Consider the following 14,807-nt stretch of genomic DNA (forward strand, 5'->3'; position numbering starts at 1 on the left):
GGCAGAGAAGCCAGTCTCTCTACATTTGGTCTCTAGTGAAATGCATTTCAAGTGCCACAGAAGTGTTCATGAACTTTAGAGTTCATTAAACAACTTTCAGAACGTAATTTATTACCAGGTTGAGGACCGCTTAGATAAGCTTTTGCGTTAGACTTGAAATGGAATTTCTTGATAAGTGGTGATATTTTGGGGGCAGACAAATGAGCCCTCCTTTCCACTTCCGGGAAGTAAACTCACCTATCTTCTGGAGAACTTACTGCTCTTCCTGCCAGTTCAACGAGGTAGTGCTAGTGTAGACCAGTCAGTCATGGGACCTTGGCCACTGGGGTGGCTACATGGCCCCAAGCTGGACCAGCATGAGTTTTTCCTAAGAATTTTTAAAATTATACCTATGGAATAGTCCCTCTTAGTGGCAGAGCTGGGAGTTAAGTGGAAGAAGGCAGATTTTAGGAAGGGAGAACAAAGCCAACCTGTAGAAGGAAAGATGTCCTCTTGTCCTGGTGGAGTTCATTTTGGGTCGGTCCTAAAGCCTAGCCACCCCTGTGGCTTTTGCGTTGCTAGACTCAGTGAGTCTGTCTTGCTTTTGCCTCTGCTCCTTCAAGTGCCCTTTCTGTTACCTGCAAGTTAAAGAATACTGACTAATTCATTTGGTTGTTTGTACTTGGAATATTTAAGAAGTCTGTGTCTTTGTCATGGGCAATTATAATAAATGTAATTGCATAGTAGGATGGCTGATTTATCATATAGCTTTTTGAGAACAACGGTAGCGTTTATTCCCATCTCCTAAAAGCAGAAATGTATTAGCACTAATCAAAGGATACGAGTGACTCCGTGTGTATATGTATGATAATGACTCTTGGACAGAGGCTTGCTCTAATGCAAATGTCATATAGCTTTTGATTTTAAACCATATAAACAAATGGAAACTTATGATGGTTCTAGTAGTTACAAGTTGCCTCGGAGAACTGCCATTTGCTACCTTTTGTGCTTAGGAGCACTTGTAGGTAAACGGGTAGATGTTTCTATTTAAGGGGGAATTGGTACTTTGGTAAGATGGTCAGATATGTATGTATGTGTTCCTTACTTGAAAGGGATGATAGAATGACTTAGTCCCTCTGTTCTCGTGAGTGGGTTAGTATTTGGGGAACTGAGATTGTATGTGCTGACACTCTTTTATAAACTGTACTTCCCTTTAGGAAGTATCAGATTTGCTTTCTCAGTAGTGGCATTCTTTATTGTTGGAACCTGTCGTAAAGAGCAAAGACACGCATCTGCCACTTGGGTTCTGCTTGCCAACTGGTTTGAACAGCTATAATATTTGTGTATTCTTGATGTGTCAGCAGTCAAAAGGAAAGTTTTCCTTTCTCCTTTGTGGCTGTTATATAACTTAAACATCATTATATCAACAACTATTCAGAATCTGCTAGGTCCTGGGGGATACAAGGCCTCTGAAACACCATCTCTGCCTCTGATGGACTTTTGTCATCTGCCAAGAGAGAAAAGTCAGGGATTTCAAAAAGAAGGAAGATACTAAGGCTCTCTAAGTCAGTTTGAGATGGAGGTATAAAGAATAAGGTCTGTAGGCATTTGGAGGAGAGGAGAGTTCCCTGGGGCTTGAGCCAGTGAGGAGGGTTCCAGGAAAAGGAAGGGGTTTGAGTGGGGGTCTGGAAGGTAATAACTAGTAAGAAGAGTGAGAAAGGTCATCAGACAGAGGCCATGGCATGGGCCCAGGTGTGGAGATGATAATGTGCCCATTGCATTAGGGGAACAACAAGTAGACCGGTGGGGTTATTTGGCCGAGGGTTTTTTAAGTGGAAGATGGGGGTTGGAGAGGTGAAAGACAGCTTTTGAATGACAAACATTATGGCATTGGGGCCGGAGCTAATCGTTTCCCTTTTTTTAACCATAGATTGACAGTCTTTGTACTTCGCATTTTAACTTTAGGTGACTAAGATATCCTAGAAATAGTGAGCCTTTTTCTATTGTGAGGATGTTCTAATAACACTGGTAATTATGTCCTTATTTCCGAAGCATAAGGATCATTGTAAACATCTCTCGGGTGCTTTGAGTTATGATCTCAGGTGCACTTATTTATGAAGCCTTCCTTCTTCTTGAACGGAGCACCCACTTTATACATTTTCAGCTTGAATGGATCCTAGACAATAGAAACAAACTAGGTTATCGCTCTCTTTCCTGTATGGGCTACCTTTCCCTTCCTCTTTCACGTATCTCAGCGTATCTATGTATGGCTGCACACATGCGTACAATTGCATATTTAAAACTGCAGGGTCACGAAGTTTATTGAGTTGCTCATACACACATAGTATATATATATATATATATATATATATATATATACATACATATATATATATATATATATAGTCTTCTCATATAAAAGAGCTACAGTTTTTGATGTAACAGCCAACATATTATCAGTTTGGCCAGTATAATTGATGGTAATAGTTTCATAAACAGAAAATCAGTGTGCCTTAAAATAGGTATGTATTTACATGAATGTTTGAAGAAAGTTGCCTGTAAAGCAAATGTTTTCCTCTTGATCTCTACTATAAAACTATACTAGTTTAACTGATAGAGAGAGGACCCCCGGTTTATGACATGATGGCACGCTGGACTCTGACATTTATCACATGATGGTGATGATGATGTGTTGGGAGCACAGAGGGTGGAACTCAGTGACCCTGGCACGAGGGCATGGATGACTGAACCAGGATGGAAAAAACGGTACAGGTGTGAAAGACATTAGGAAGGTGTCATCATGCCTGGGGACAGTGAATTGTCAATAGAGAGGGAGGGAGCTCAGATGACTCCAGAATTTAATTTACAGTGTCTAGGACAATAAGATTACCTTTATGAGGAATATGAGAGTCAAGAGTGATTTATCGGTTTCATCATCTAGGATACAGGTCCAGTTTATGCCTGTTGCTAAAGTTAAATGTTAGGTTATAGGCTTATCTTGTGCCTGGTCTTTTGGACAGTAACTTGGTCTTAACACTGGAAGAACGCTTAGAAATCTGCAGAGAGAGATGAAGCAGTTTACTAGGGCCATGTACCTGATCACTTATTGGCAGAGATTAGGACAGGAGCTCTTGACTCCTGGTGCAGAGTTCTTTCTATTCTTCCATGATGGTTCGAAGAAAAGAATAGCATTTTAGAAAGGGCCCTTGATCTCACTTAAGATTTTATCTTTGGTTTAAAGAGTATTTTAAAGAAATCTTGGCCTATGGAATGACTGGTTTTAAACAAATATGAGGAAATTAAACTCAGGAGATTGTTTCCAAAGCCAAGATGGTTTAATTGGTAACTTAAAAAAAACAATTATTCCTCTGCAAAAACTCTCTTCCCTCACTAGTAACCAACTCTTAACTGGTGCTCAGGACCTAGCAGTTCTGTGGTCTCCTGTAATTTGCCAATTCCAAGCTACTTTAAGTTTCTTTTCAATATTTCTATTCCAAAATGATGTTTAGGGTACAGTGACCGAGATAGAATGAATATTTCCAAAATCACTCTTACTTTTTAAAAGTTGGTTTAATTGTTGCATAAATGGAATCATTCCAATTTTAAGCCTTTTTTTCCCCTGCTACTAATAAAATTTCTCCTGTATAACAAGAACACCAAATCCAAGAATCCTAAACCAAAAGCTTCTTCAGTTTTCTATCACTTAAATAAGGGACTCAGACCACGCAAATACCAAAGAACTATTTCAGCTCAAAAATTCTTTGGATATTTTAACATTGAAAAGAATTTATACAAAAATTATGGGCCAGTTTGTCCACAGGTTTGGAGATTTTGATTCAGAAATCAGAGGGACAAGACAGCATTGTTTGAGTGCCTACTGTATGTCATGCACTGTCCAAATGCTTTGCATGTATTATTACATATAATCTGTCCAGCAAACTGTTGGGTAGGCATTTTGTCCCTTTCACTGCAGATAATCCGCGCAAGATCATACAGTGTCAGAGGTTAGATCCATCTTAGAGGTTAGATCCCAATCTGCTTTGTCGCCAGATTCCACGCTCATTACGTCCAGGATCGCTGCCTAGCTTAAGAACTTTTACTAAGTAACAGAAATTAACATACATCCACTGATCAAGTATCTATCATAACAAAATTAATCCTTGTTTTGTAAGAGTTGTAAGGCAATCTACCATTTTCTTGACGTTGTTAAAGGCTTAGGTTTAAAAAAAAAAAAAAAGTCTAAAAGGCTCCTAAGCCTGATATAAATCAAGAAAGGAAAGTTCCGCCTTAAGCGACAGTGAACAAGCTTATTGGTTAGGATCACACGGGCTGACTCATTTCTTTTTTGCTGTGTTAGAGGGCCACACCCCGCATTCCAAAAAAACCTCTGCTGCCCGGCCACACCCGCGGCCTCCCTGCTGGAGCCTCTGGGGTTGGACCCGGCGTGCCCGCTCACAGCTGCTCGCCGGAGACGATCCTCCCGCCGCCCGCCCGCCGGGGCGTCGGCTGCTCAGCGCCGCGGTCCTTGCACCCCGACCCTTCAGGCCGCGGGAGAAGGCGGCCGGGGCCCGCCGAGGCGCGGGCGCACCCGAGGAGCCGGGGTCGCGGGTCGGCGCGCCGCCGGCCGCCTTCGCCTCTCCGCCTGAGTCCGGGCGGGCAGCGCGCACCCTGAGCGCGCCGGCGCCGCGCGCAAACTTGGCGCCCCAGGAAGTTTCCTGAGACTTGGCCTCCTGGGAGGAGAGACCGTAAGTACTGCTCCTTCTGGGATGCTAGGCTTCATTAGTGTGCTCTGTGGGGGACGCGTTGTAGCACTCACAGACGGTGGGACCTGGTTAAAAGCCGGGAGAAACAGCCTCCCTTGCCTTGCAGAAAGCACTCGGTACCGCAGTCGTTGCCATTCCTTCTACAGCGAAGTAAAGGGACTCTTAGTTTTTACTGAATCCGCCTTGATGATCAAACAGGCAATAGCTGTTGACACCTGAGAACGCTCACAGGGTAGTTGATAAAACAGTGGATCTGGATAGGCTGCATCAATAAATGCTCTGAATGTTGTGGGGTGCTTTTGACAGCCAAGGATCCAGCGGGTGGTTTCGGTTTGGGGTTATCCGGCTTTCCTAATGGAGGTTTTTGAGGTAGTGGGGTTGTATTTACAGCTTGGTTACTCAGTTTTGGGGAACTACTCACTTTCTCAGATTCCAGTCCCTGTACAAAAAGGTCCTTCAGCCAACTCCTTTGGCTGGTTGGGAGCGAGCTGCTGAGTGAGATCTGCGCTCAATGCCAGAAGGAAGCACGTGCTCCCCGTGATTTGGAATGAGCATGTTTACTCCACAGCCATGCTTTCTATTTATTGTGGCCAGGTAACTGCTCTTGTGGAATTTGTGGAAATAAATACACCGAGAAGAATGCATGGCACTTGCTTTTCTTCCCCCCTCCCTCTCCTATTTGAGTTTGCTGTGTGTAGATGTTACTTAGGTTGTAACGGGAACCAGGAGACCTAAGGTCTATTGACCCTGTTGAATTGATTATCACTTTTAAATTTATGTAGAAATAGTGAGCTTCTTTTAAAAATCTGCTCTTAATTAAAACTGCTTTTTAATGTAAGAAGTTAGTCAGCAAATGCGTAGCAGTTTGTATGGTGCAGGCAAATTATTTTCTTCCAAGAGGGATGGGGAGGTAGAGGGCAGGAGAAGCAGAATCTTGTGATTATTGCTGTTTTACTAAGGACATAGTGCAACAGACAGGTATCACCGTCAGAAACACTGACTGTGCTGGAAAGGCAGGCTGAAGACTCCCCTGTAGCATAAAGGATGACAGGAAAATGTAAACTGAATTATGAAGTTCCAAATATGAATTATAAAGGTATGAATAGTATCTTTACACTTCATTTTTGAAGATACAGACTCTAATGCAGTAGACAAGCTCTGTAACAGAAAGAAAGAGTAAAGTGCTTTGCAACTGACTTCTTTAGCTCTATAAAGGAAACTACTCTAGAAAGAAATCACTTCCAAATGGAATAATTAAAATGGTTTGTTAGAATTTTTAATTAGTTGCACTTTGAACTCCTAGTACCACTGTTTTTGTGCTCATGGGCTAATGGGTAAACTCACTTGCTTTGAGTTTAACTGATCAAGCACCTCCTGTGAGAGGTAACACCTTGGGATCCCATTTCTTTTGGGAAACAGACTGTGATAGTGACAGAAATGGCCTTAAGTCCACTGGGGTACTTGGAAAAGCCCCCTCAGGTGGTGAGCATGGGAAAATATGTCTAAGATCTAAAGGGATAATTAAATTTTAATTTTGATTCAAGTTTTACCTAATAGTTGTAACAGAGCTGAACATTTAAGTGAGATGCTTTGCACCTGCTACCTCATTCTGTTTTTCCCAGTAATGCTGAGAGGTAGAGGTATTATCATCTCTGTTTTGTGATGAAGAAACAGGCTCAGCAAGGTTACATAATCTCCAAATTTCACAGTTGGTTAATTTAATTTATAAGACAAGGTAACATTTAAGGTTTGTAATTTTTCCCATGTGGCTCCAATTGCTCCTAATATAGTGTTGATTTTTCTGTGTGAAATAATCCAGAGGTGGTTCTGGGTTCAAAGAAGATTTTTAAGGAATTTTAAAAGCTCCGCATTGCCCCAGTACCAAAATATTAAAGTTCAAGGAATAATGCATTTACTTTGGAAGCTTGTGGTTTTCAAATATTAACTAAGCAAGCCCTCTTCTTCATGAGCCTGTTGATACCTGAGGCTGCCTCATAGTTGCTGATTTGGAGGGACTTTCTCCTACCTTCTTCCCTGAAGCCCTTCTGGTTCTGGATATGCAGATTCTTCGGTTCCTCATCAAGTACAGCTTGGCTGTTCTCTAACTGTAGCACCAAGCGGCTGGGTCTGTGGACGTCCGGTGGTTGAATGTCTGAGTGCACTCGGGCAGTATTTTATATGCTATGTGAAATGATTTTAAATTTCTGCTAGCACTTAGGTTAATGTTGAACCTGTTTGTTAGGAATGGTAAGGTCATGAAAGGCACACTCTGTGAACGCTAAGCTTTTCTTGTTAGATGGGAAAGGCTCAGCGTGTCTCACCAGGGGCAGCCAATTCTGAGAGTCCATCTGCTGGATCATCTGTTGGGATGTCGTATAATACAAGAGAACAATGTCTTAGGAGACCATGAACTACAGTATCTATACCAGGACCGAGTGTGGCTCACACCCTCCCTCATCATTCTTGCCATCTATATGACGCTGAACACACACCCACCTTCCCAAGCAAAGCAAGGATGCCTTGGCCTCCTCCTTAAACCTCTCTAAACCCCAGCTGCTTTAAGTGGCTGGAATTCTTGAGGATGTTGAAAGGACATGCCAGTGTGATGATAAAACCATTTGGGGGTGATCTTGAGAAAATCATGGAGAGAAGGAAGTATGCCAGACAACTTAGATTTTGAAAACCGGGGAGATGGTAAATTCTGGAAACTTTAGCTGCAGAGTGTATGTTGCTGTTTAGCAGACTAATAAATCACATTTTTGAAAAGATGGATTGGGAGCACTTAAAAAAAAGTGGTGGTGATCAGTATCTAGCATCACTCATCTCCAGTTGACCTTTCTTTTTCGATAGTTGCTGAACTAGTATATCAGGACATGCCATAGATACGACATGTCTTCTCTGGAAAAACATTTAACAAAGTGTTGTGTGTACTTTACTCAAGATGGACAAAGTGGGTGGACAGCAGTATAGGTAAGTGGGTTTGTGTCTTACACCTGAAGAGGGATGATCAGTAGGGTGACGTCAGACTTGAATAAGGTGCCCGCAGTGTGCCTTAATGAGGGCATTTGATACAGCTGGACAACAAAACACACTAGTAGAGACAGAGAATTTAGAACCAAGGAGGTGGTAATCCCACAGTTCTTTGAAGCCCTGTAGATAGTGGTTAAGAACAAAGACTTTGGAGCCTGCCCTTGGGCAGGTTATTTGAGCACTCTGTGCCTCAGTCTCTTCATTCATAAAATGCACATAATAATACTTCCCTCATACGCCGTTGAAAATGTTAAGGATCAAATTAGATTATTCAGGCGAAGTGCTTAAAAACAGAGCCTGGCCGTAAATTGTAAATTGTGTGTGCCACGTTTTAGTCTTTTGTTGTTGCTACTGCTTTTTCTTCCTGTGGCAATGTTGTGCATATTTCTGGGTTTATGTTTAAGTGTGTGTCCAGAATGGAGTAATCAGGTTTTGGAGAGGGTCTAGAAACTATATGAACAGTGGTTGAAGACGCTGGAGACGTATACCTTAGTGTAAAAGCTGAGAGAGAGTAATCATATACTGTGAAGTGAAGCAGAAGTGGTCACATTCTGAATTCTGAGATATTTCATCCAGTCTAACAAGTGCTTTCTCTTAAGGAGCTGTAGCTTGGTATAAGAGAAATCTCCATTAAACGAGGATTTATTAGAATTCTTTCCTGGTTATCAGTACAGCCTTTAACCAGGCAGTTAACTCAGTGGCTTTCCTTGGGGTGTGATTTACCCCTCAAGGGACATTTGGACATAGTTTTGATGGACGCAGCTGGGGTGGGAAGATGTGCTGCTGGCGTTTGACGGGTAGAGGCCAGGGGTGCTGCTAACGTCCTGCAATGCACAGGACAGCCCCACAACTAAAAATCATCCTGTTCAAATGTCGATAGTGCTGCGGCTGAGAAACCCTGGCTTAACTCTTCAATATGTGTGTTTCTCTTTGTGAAGTGTGAATACTGATCTTTGCTTTCGCGACATCACAGAGTAGCTTTAAGAGTATATTTGTGAAAGGGCCTTTGAGAGTTAATGTATTCTGAAATCTGCAGATGTAGACAGCATATACCTTTTATCAGCAGCAGCACAGTAAAATATTATTTGCTCCATTCCAGGGAGGAATATATTACAGTGGTTTGAGAGTCCAATAAGCCTATGCTTGAATCTCAGCCTTACCAATTCAACCTGCTGTGTGATTTGGGGCAAGTTTCTTTATGTGTGAAAACCCAATTCGTGTTTCATAGAGTTTGGACTGTGCTACCAGATTTACATATGTGCCTTGTATGTAGTAAGCCATTTTACAATTAACTTTTTATTTTTTTTGGCAATGGGATTGAGTGGTGCTTATTAAAATGTAAGATTTGGAAAGAGGATGAATAAAGAAATTGGATCTTAATGTTAAAAGACAGAAAACGAAAAGACTTCTTGTCTTCAGAAATTAGGAGAGGAGAATGTGTTTGCAAGTGTTGCTTTGGCCTTGTAGGTAAGGACCATAATATGCACCAAGGTGAGACGCGCTTATCTGAGGAAGAGGATGAGTTGCATGGAAAACAAGAGTTACCTACTTCATATTAGTCTGGAACTAGCCAGGATATGGTTTCTAGGTTTGTGAATTGCTCCACTATGAAAACTTGTAATGTTTGTTCTTAAGCAGTGTAACTCGCTCTGTTTTTTCATCTTACTCTTGATATTATGGTTTCTTAATATATTTTCCAGTGCCTTAAGATGTAAGCCACATACCCAGGCACTGAACGTGCAAGTGTGTCAGCTTTGCAGTCTTAGTGATTTCTGTACCTTCTCAGCCTCCCCCCAAAAGATAAGGCAAAGCTTTCATGTGATCACTCTTCCTGTCACCTCCACTTGAGCACCAGCTGTGGACCTAGAAGTCTGGAGTCCATCCACAAGGCCCACTGTTTTCCTGCTGCTGTGGCAACCTATGTCAGCATGTAGCATAGCCATAAAATCAGTTGAAAGTTAATGTATTTGACTTACAAGTGTGATTGCATGTGTGTGTGTGTGTGATAAGGCTTGGGTGGAAAGATCCCCAAGTGTGTACAACCCACCTGCTGTCTACTTTGTAAAGGCAGAATGTTTTGTAGCAATGTTCATCTTCCAAGGAGGTAGCAGTCAGAGACCCAGCAATGAAAAGTTCCCGGAGTTAGAAAGAGGCTCTTACTCAGGTTGGAGAGTAGAAGTTAGTGATTTTTTAAAGAGAGGCTACTCCTAATTTTCTTTCTCATGGTCCTTACCGCATTGGAACTGAATTGTTTAAACCTCACATAAACACGTGACTTGAGCCCTCAGATGGAAGACGTGTTAGTCCCCCAGCAGCTTGCCTCTCTCTGGGCATCTGGAAACCTTTCCTCCTGGAGCAGTGGGGAGAATTCATGGCTGGCTCATACCAGGAGAGCGATGGCAGCCCCAAGGTGAAGTGCAGCAGCCGCATGTAGAATGGAATGACTTGGGGATCACCCTTTGGAGAATTTATAACACAGACTAAGCCCTGTTAGTGCTCGGAGGCTTTCATTAAGCTAACGTTCAAGCTTGCTTAACTCTCCTGATTGTGCAGAAATAGAAGATGGCATTCGAGACCCTCATGGTCTCAAGCTGCCCCTGATTTTCTAGGTAGGCATTCTTGGCAAAAACTCAGTGATTCTAACGGAGACTCCCGAATTGGTTACACAAAATTGCATACCTCTCTGGGGCCAGAAGGCAAGAGTTTGATATTAAAGCAAAGCTGAAAGTCAGGTTAATAATAAACTAAATGAGATTAATAGATACATCACTATTTTAGATGGTGACATTGACCACAATTCTTGAGACCTGATAGATGACTGCTCCACTTTAGGTACATCCTTATATGTATCATTTTGATTTCTCACAGGTGGATGAGACTAGAAAATTCCATGAGCTGCCGAAAGTGTTGTTAAAAGTGTTGGAAGGCTGACTATGGATTTACAAAGGCCCCTGGGCACCGGCTTGGTGAAACTCTTCAGTATTTGATACCAAAATCCAAGTTCTAGACTTGTGCTGAGTCAACAGATCTAGAGATAGATTTCTTTGGGTTTTGAAACTAGAGTCTCACCAGAAGGCCCCAACACATTTTAGACATAAAAGGAACAAAGAGATTTAAAATGTCAAAGTAGAGTGTAATAGGATAGCTCATTCTACATGTCTAAGGTCTGTTAGCTTGTATTTTTGGCATTTAATGGTTTTTTAAAATTATACTTCTTTCAATATCAGTTGGGGGTGGAGTTTTCTATGCTTCTTTTTTTTTTAAAGCTGTCCGTCCCCCTTCCCTGAAATTCGTAAAGACTTCATCTCCCTGTGGAGTTGTTGGCTCCTACCCTAAATGTGGTGTGTGTACCCTACATGAGGGCCAACAGGGAGATCCCTTCCACTTTCTGACTTGGATAAAAAGATAAGACCCCCAAAGAAACTATAAAACACCTCTGTAATGAATGAATCACAGCAAAGATAGAGAAAGTAAGTAAAGAGATTAAATGGCTTCCAGGGCAGAATTATAACTTAGTTAAAGGTAACTGGCATGCTAGTCTGAGAAGGGATCTGTTTGAAGGGGAATTTAGCGGAGTGGAACTTGGAGAGGCCAGGCTGGCCTCTCTACGGGAGAAGGTCCCCTGCCCCTTGTATAGTATCAGCAGGCCTCCGTATGGATCTTATCCCAATGGTGGGGCCGTCTGTGGGCTTTTGAAATCAAATGGTTAGGTTCCCAACCTGACTTAGACTGTGGTCTTGCCCTCCCCAGTGGACACCCCTGAGCCTACTTTTTTTTTTTTTTTTTTTAATAGTTTTGACTGTGGTGGGTCTTTGTTGCTGCACACGGGCTTTCTCTAGTTGCCGCGAGCGGGGGCTACTCTTCATTGAGTTGCGCGGGGTTCTCACTGCGGTGGCTTCTCTTGTTGCGGAGCACGGGCTCTAGGGGTGTAGACTCAGTAGTTGTGGCACACGGGCTTAGTTGCTCCGCGGCATGTGGGACCTTCCCGGACCAGGGCTCGAACCCGCGTCCCCTGCATTGGCAGGCGGATTCTTAACCACTGCGCCACCAGGGAAGCCCCCCCTGAGCCTACCTTAACCTCACAGTGCAGTGTCGGGCCACACAGGAAGCCACAAAACACATTACCCTTCCATGCCCGTGATGCATCCTTCTGATTATAATTTGGGTTCCTCATGAATTATACTTTTCAGGAGACACAGGATCAGCAGATATCAGCATCCACCATCCAGTCTACATGATGGTATTAAATTGACATTTTTACTTTACTGTCACCCTGAGTTTGGTTAGCCTGAACCCTCTCTTGATCACCATATTTATGAATTGCAAGGTTCAAGGGCCAGCCTTGGACTGTGGTAAGTCCACCAAGATGCAGTACTCTGCACGGACTAGCTGGCTTCCCCAGTGTTGCTTGTCTTCACCGTGAGTGTCCTTTTCTTATGTTGTGACCGGCAACATAAGAGTGTGATTCCCAGGGGGCTTCCCTGGTGGCGCAGTGGTTGAGAATCTGCCTGCTAATGCAGGGGACACGGGTTCGAGCCCTGGTCTGGGAAGATCCCACATGCCGTGGAGCAACTAGGTCCGTGAGCCACAATTACTGAGCCTGCGCGTCTGGAGCCTGTGCTCCGCAACAAGAGAGGCCGCGATAATGAGAGGCCCGCGCACCGCGATGAAGAGTGGCCCCCGCTTGCCACAACTAGAGAAAGCCTTTGCACAGAAACGAAGACCCAACACAGCCAAAAAATAGATAAATAAATAAACAAATGTGGGGTTTAAAAAAAAAAGAGTGTGATTCCCATCCTAATGATAGTATATTGTTTGCTTTTTCGAAAATGTTGAGAAGAAAAATGAGTGTAACGGAATGCTTATTCATGCTGGAAATGTGATGGTCTATTGTGAGTGACTCATGTAGACATGAGTAAAGCAAACTAGAGTACATTGTTATCGTTACAGTTACCATGTAAACTAACTAATTCCTACTTTGCTAGTTAGCGTATCCTGTAATTCTCATTTAAATTGCACAAATTACTAAACAATTACAGAAGTCCCCAATCACAGCAGTTCATAGCCCACATTTCACAGTAGAATTTTTCAGTACGGTTTTGTATTGCTAAGATTCTTGTACATTTATGAAGTATACTTTTATTTGGTTCTCAGGATAATATGGCCAAGTCTTTGGGGCATTAAGGTTCTGGAAGCTGTGGTACTTTTAAAGTCTATTCATGTAAAACTGTCCTTTTAATATTTTTATATTCCCACGGATATACTGAAACGATTCCCTGCAGTTAAGTACTGTTGATAGTAAGTGATTTTGTGCTATTCAGCAATGGTTTGATAATATCAGTCTAGTGGCCTGGGAGAGTCACCTTCTTAAATCTTTAGCATTTACTTCTGGGAGCAGAATTCTCAGGAGAAGCAGGAACCTGATGTCATTTACTTTGATGATGTCCACGTCAAGGTCAGAGATGTGAAAGTGAATGTTTCTAACCCAGAAACTAGTCATCACCGGTCTAGATCAAGGGGAATGCCTTTTACAATTGGAGCAGCTCCAGGATGGATGGAGATATGTCGTGTGAAAACCACACGGCCCTAGGAAGACTCTAGGAGAATCCTCTTGGAAAGAAAGTAAGGATTGGACTGGGTCAGTGCAGTAGGGAATAAGCAGGAGGTTATTCCCATTGGGTTGAAGAATAGGGAACGCAAAGCAAGATTCTAACGTTATTTACAGTTCCAGAGAGCTCCTCCTCTTACTGGACTGAACCCTGTACTTCTCACCAACCAACATTTTCTCCAGCCCTTCATTCTCAAGCTACCATTGTGTTCAAAGGAGGTTTATTCTCTGAAAGTTTGTTAACTAAGTTATCTGAGTAAATTGTGTGTTCCTGTGGTTGGGGATCAGGTAGGCCAGGGGTTGTTATATTTTTAAACTGTAAATAGAATGAACAAAAGGGCTGATAGTTCTACAGTGCTTCTCTCTGTATCCACCTGTCCCCTGCCAACGCCCACAGAAACACCCGCAGCAGGAGTTCTTCCCCACAATAGAGATGACCATATGCTAGACCTCTGCTGTCCAGTCCTGCAGCCACTGGCCACTTGCAGATATTTAAACACATTAAATAAAATTAAATTAAACATTCTGTCTCTTAGTCATGCTAACCACATCCCGGTGCTCAAGAGCTACACGTGCCTGGTGGTCACCATGGTGGGCAGGACAGATACAGAACGTTTACGTCATCTCATCCCAGGAAGGTGATTCGGCCTTAAGGAAAATATGTATTAAGGCATTGGATCCATTTTCAAGGAATTCCTATATAAACCAAAACATTTCTAGGGTTTAACAAAGTTGACTCTTTTAGGCCAAATGAAGGTATTATTATTATTATTGAAAATCTTAGTTTTCCTCAAGTTTCAACTTTGAATTCCAGCGGAGCCTGACTGCTTTTGAGAGTCAAAGGGAATTATCAGCACATTATAGTGTAACTGGCTAGTCAGGACCTAAGTAGGAAAACAGAAGCCACTTTTATTTACAATAGAGGGTATTTAGTGAAGTTCTTTCCACAGGTGATGGTGCAACAGGGAGCCCATTGAAGAAGCCTAGGGATTAGCCCCAGCAGAAAGTCATTACTAGTCTCAGGCTGGAGGGACAAGTTGTGGAGGCTGTTATTGGAGCTCAGGGACAGATAAAAGCCAAAGCCACAAAGGAGATCCCGGACAGGAAGGTGGGTGAGAAGTACTCGTGGCAGCTTCTGCTCTCCAGTCTTCCGCCAGCGCCTCCCTTTGGTTGAATCCAGCAGGTTGATCCCCTGTGACAACGCAGAGCAGAGTCGGGGACCAGAAGGGATGGATCTATCAGCCCAGGACCAGCGCAGCTGGTATCTGGTGAGCTGAGCACCTCTTATGTATTGGGTTCGCCAAAAAGTTCATTCGGGTTTTTCCATAACATCGTACAGGAAAACCTGAACGAACTTTTTGGCCAACCAATATAAGGTGGCCTAATGCGTCCTGGCCTCCAGGCGTGCGCAGTCATGCACTTTTCCA

The 14,807-nt window shown here is 42.9% G+C and overlaps 1 protein-coding gene across 19 annotated transcripts in view; it reads left to right on the forward strand.

The window, feature by feature from the left end:
• SGMS1 (sphingomyelin synthase 1) overlaps window positions 1-14,807 on the forward strand; it is a 296,929-nt gene that overhangs the window by 193,772 nt on the left and 88,350 nt on the right. The window contains exon 1 of one of the 19 annotated variants that reach the window (XM_061176282.1): window positions 4,584-4,724. The exons of the other annotated variants lie outside the window; for them this stretch is intronic. The gene's annotated coding sequence lies outside the window, so the exon portion shown is untranslated. Of the gene's footprint in view, window positions 1-4,583; window positions 4,725-14,807 lie in introns of those variants that run through there. 19 annotated transcript variants of the gene reach the window in all.

The sequence above is a fragment of the Eubalaena glacialis genome, chromosome 1 (genome assembly GCF_028564815.1).
Source record: "Eubalaena glacialis isolate mEubGla1 chromosome 1, mEubGla1.1.hap2.+ XY, whole genome shotgun sequence".
Classification (NCBI taxonomy): domain Eukaryota; kingdom Metazoa; phylum Chordata; class Mammalia; order Artiodactyla; family Balaenidae; genus Eubalaena; species Eubalaena glacialis.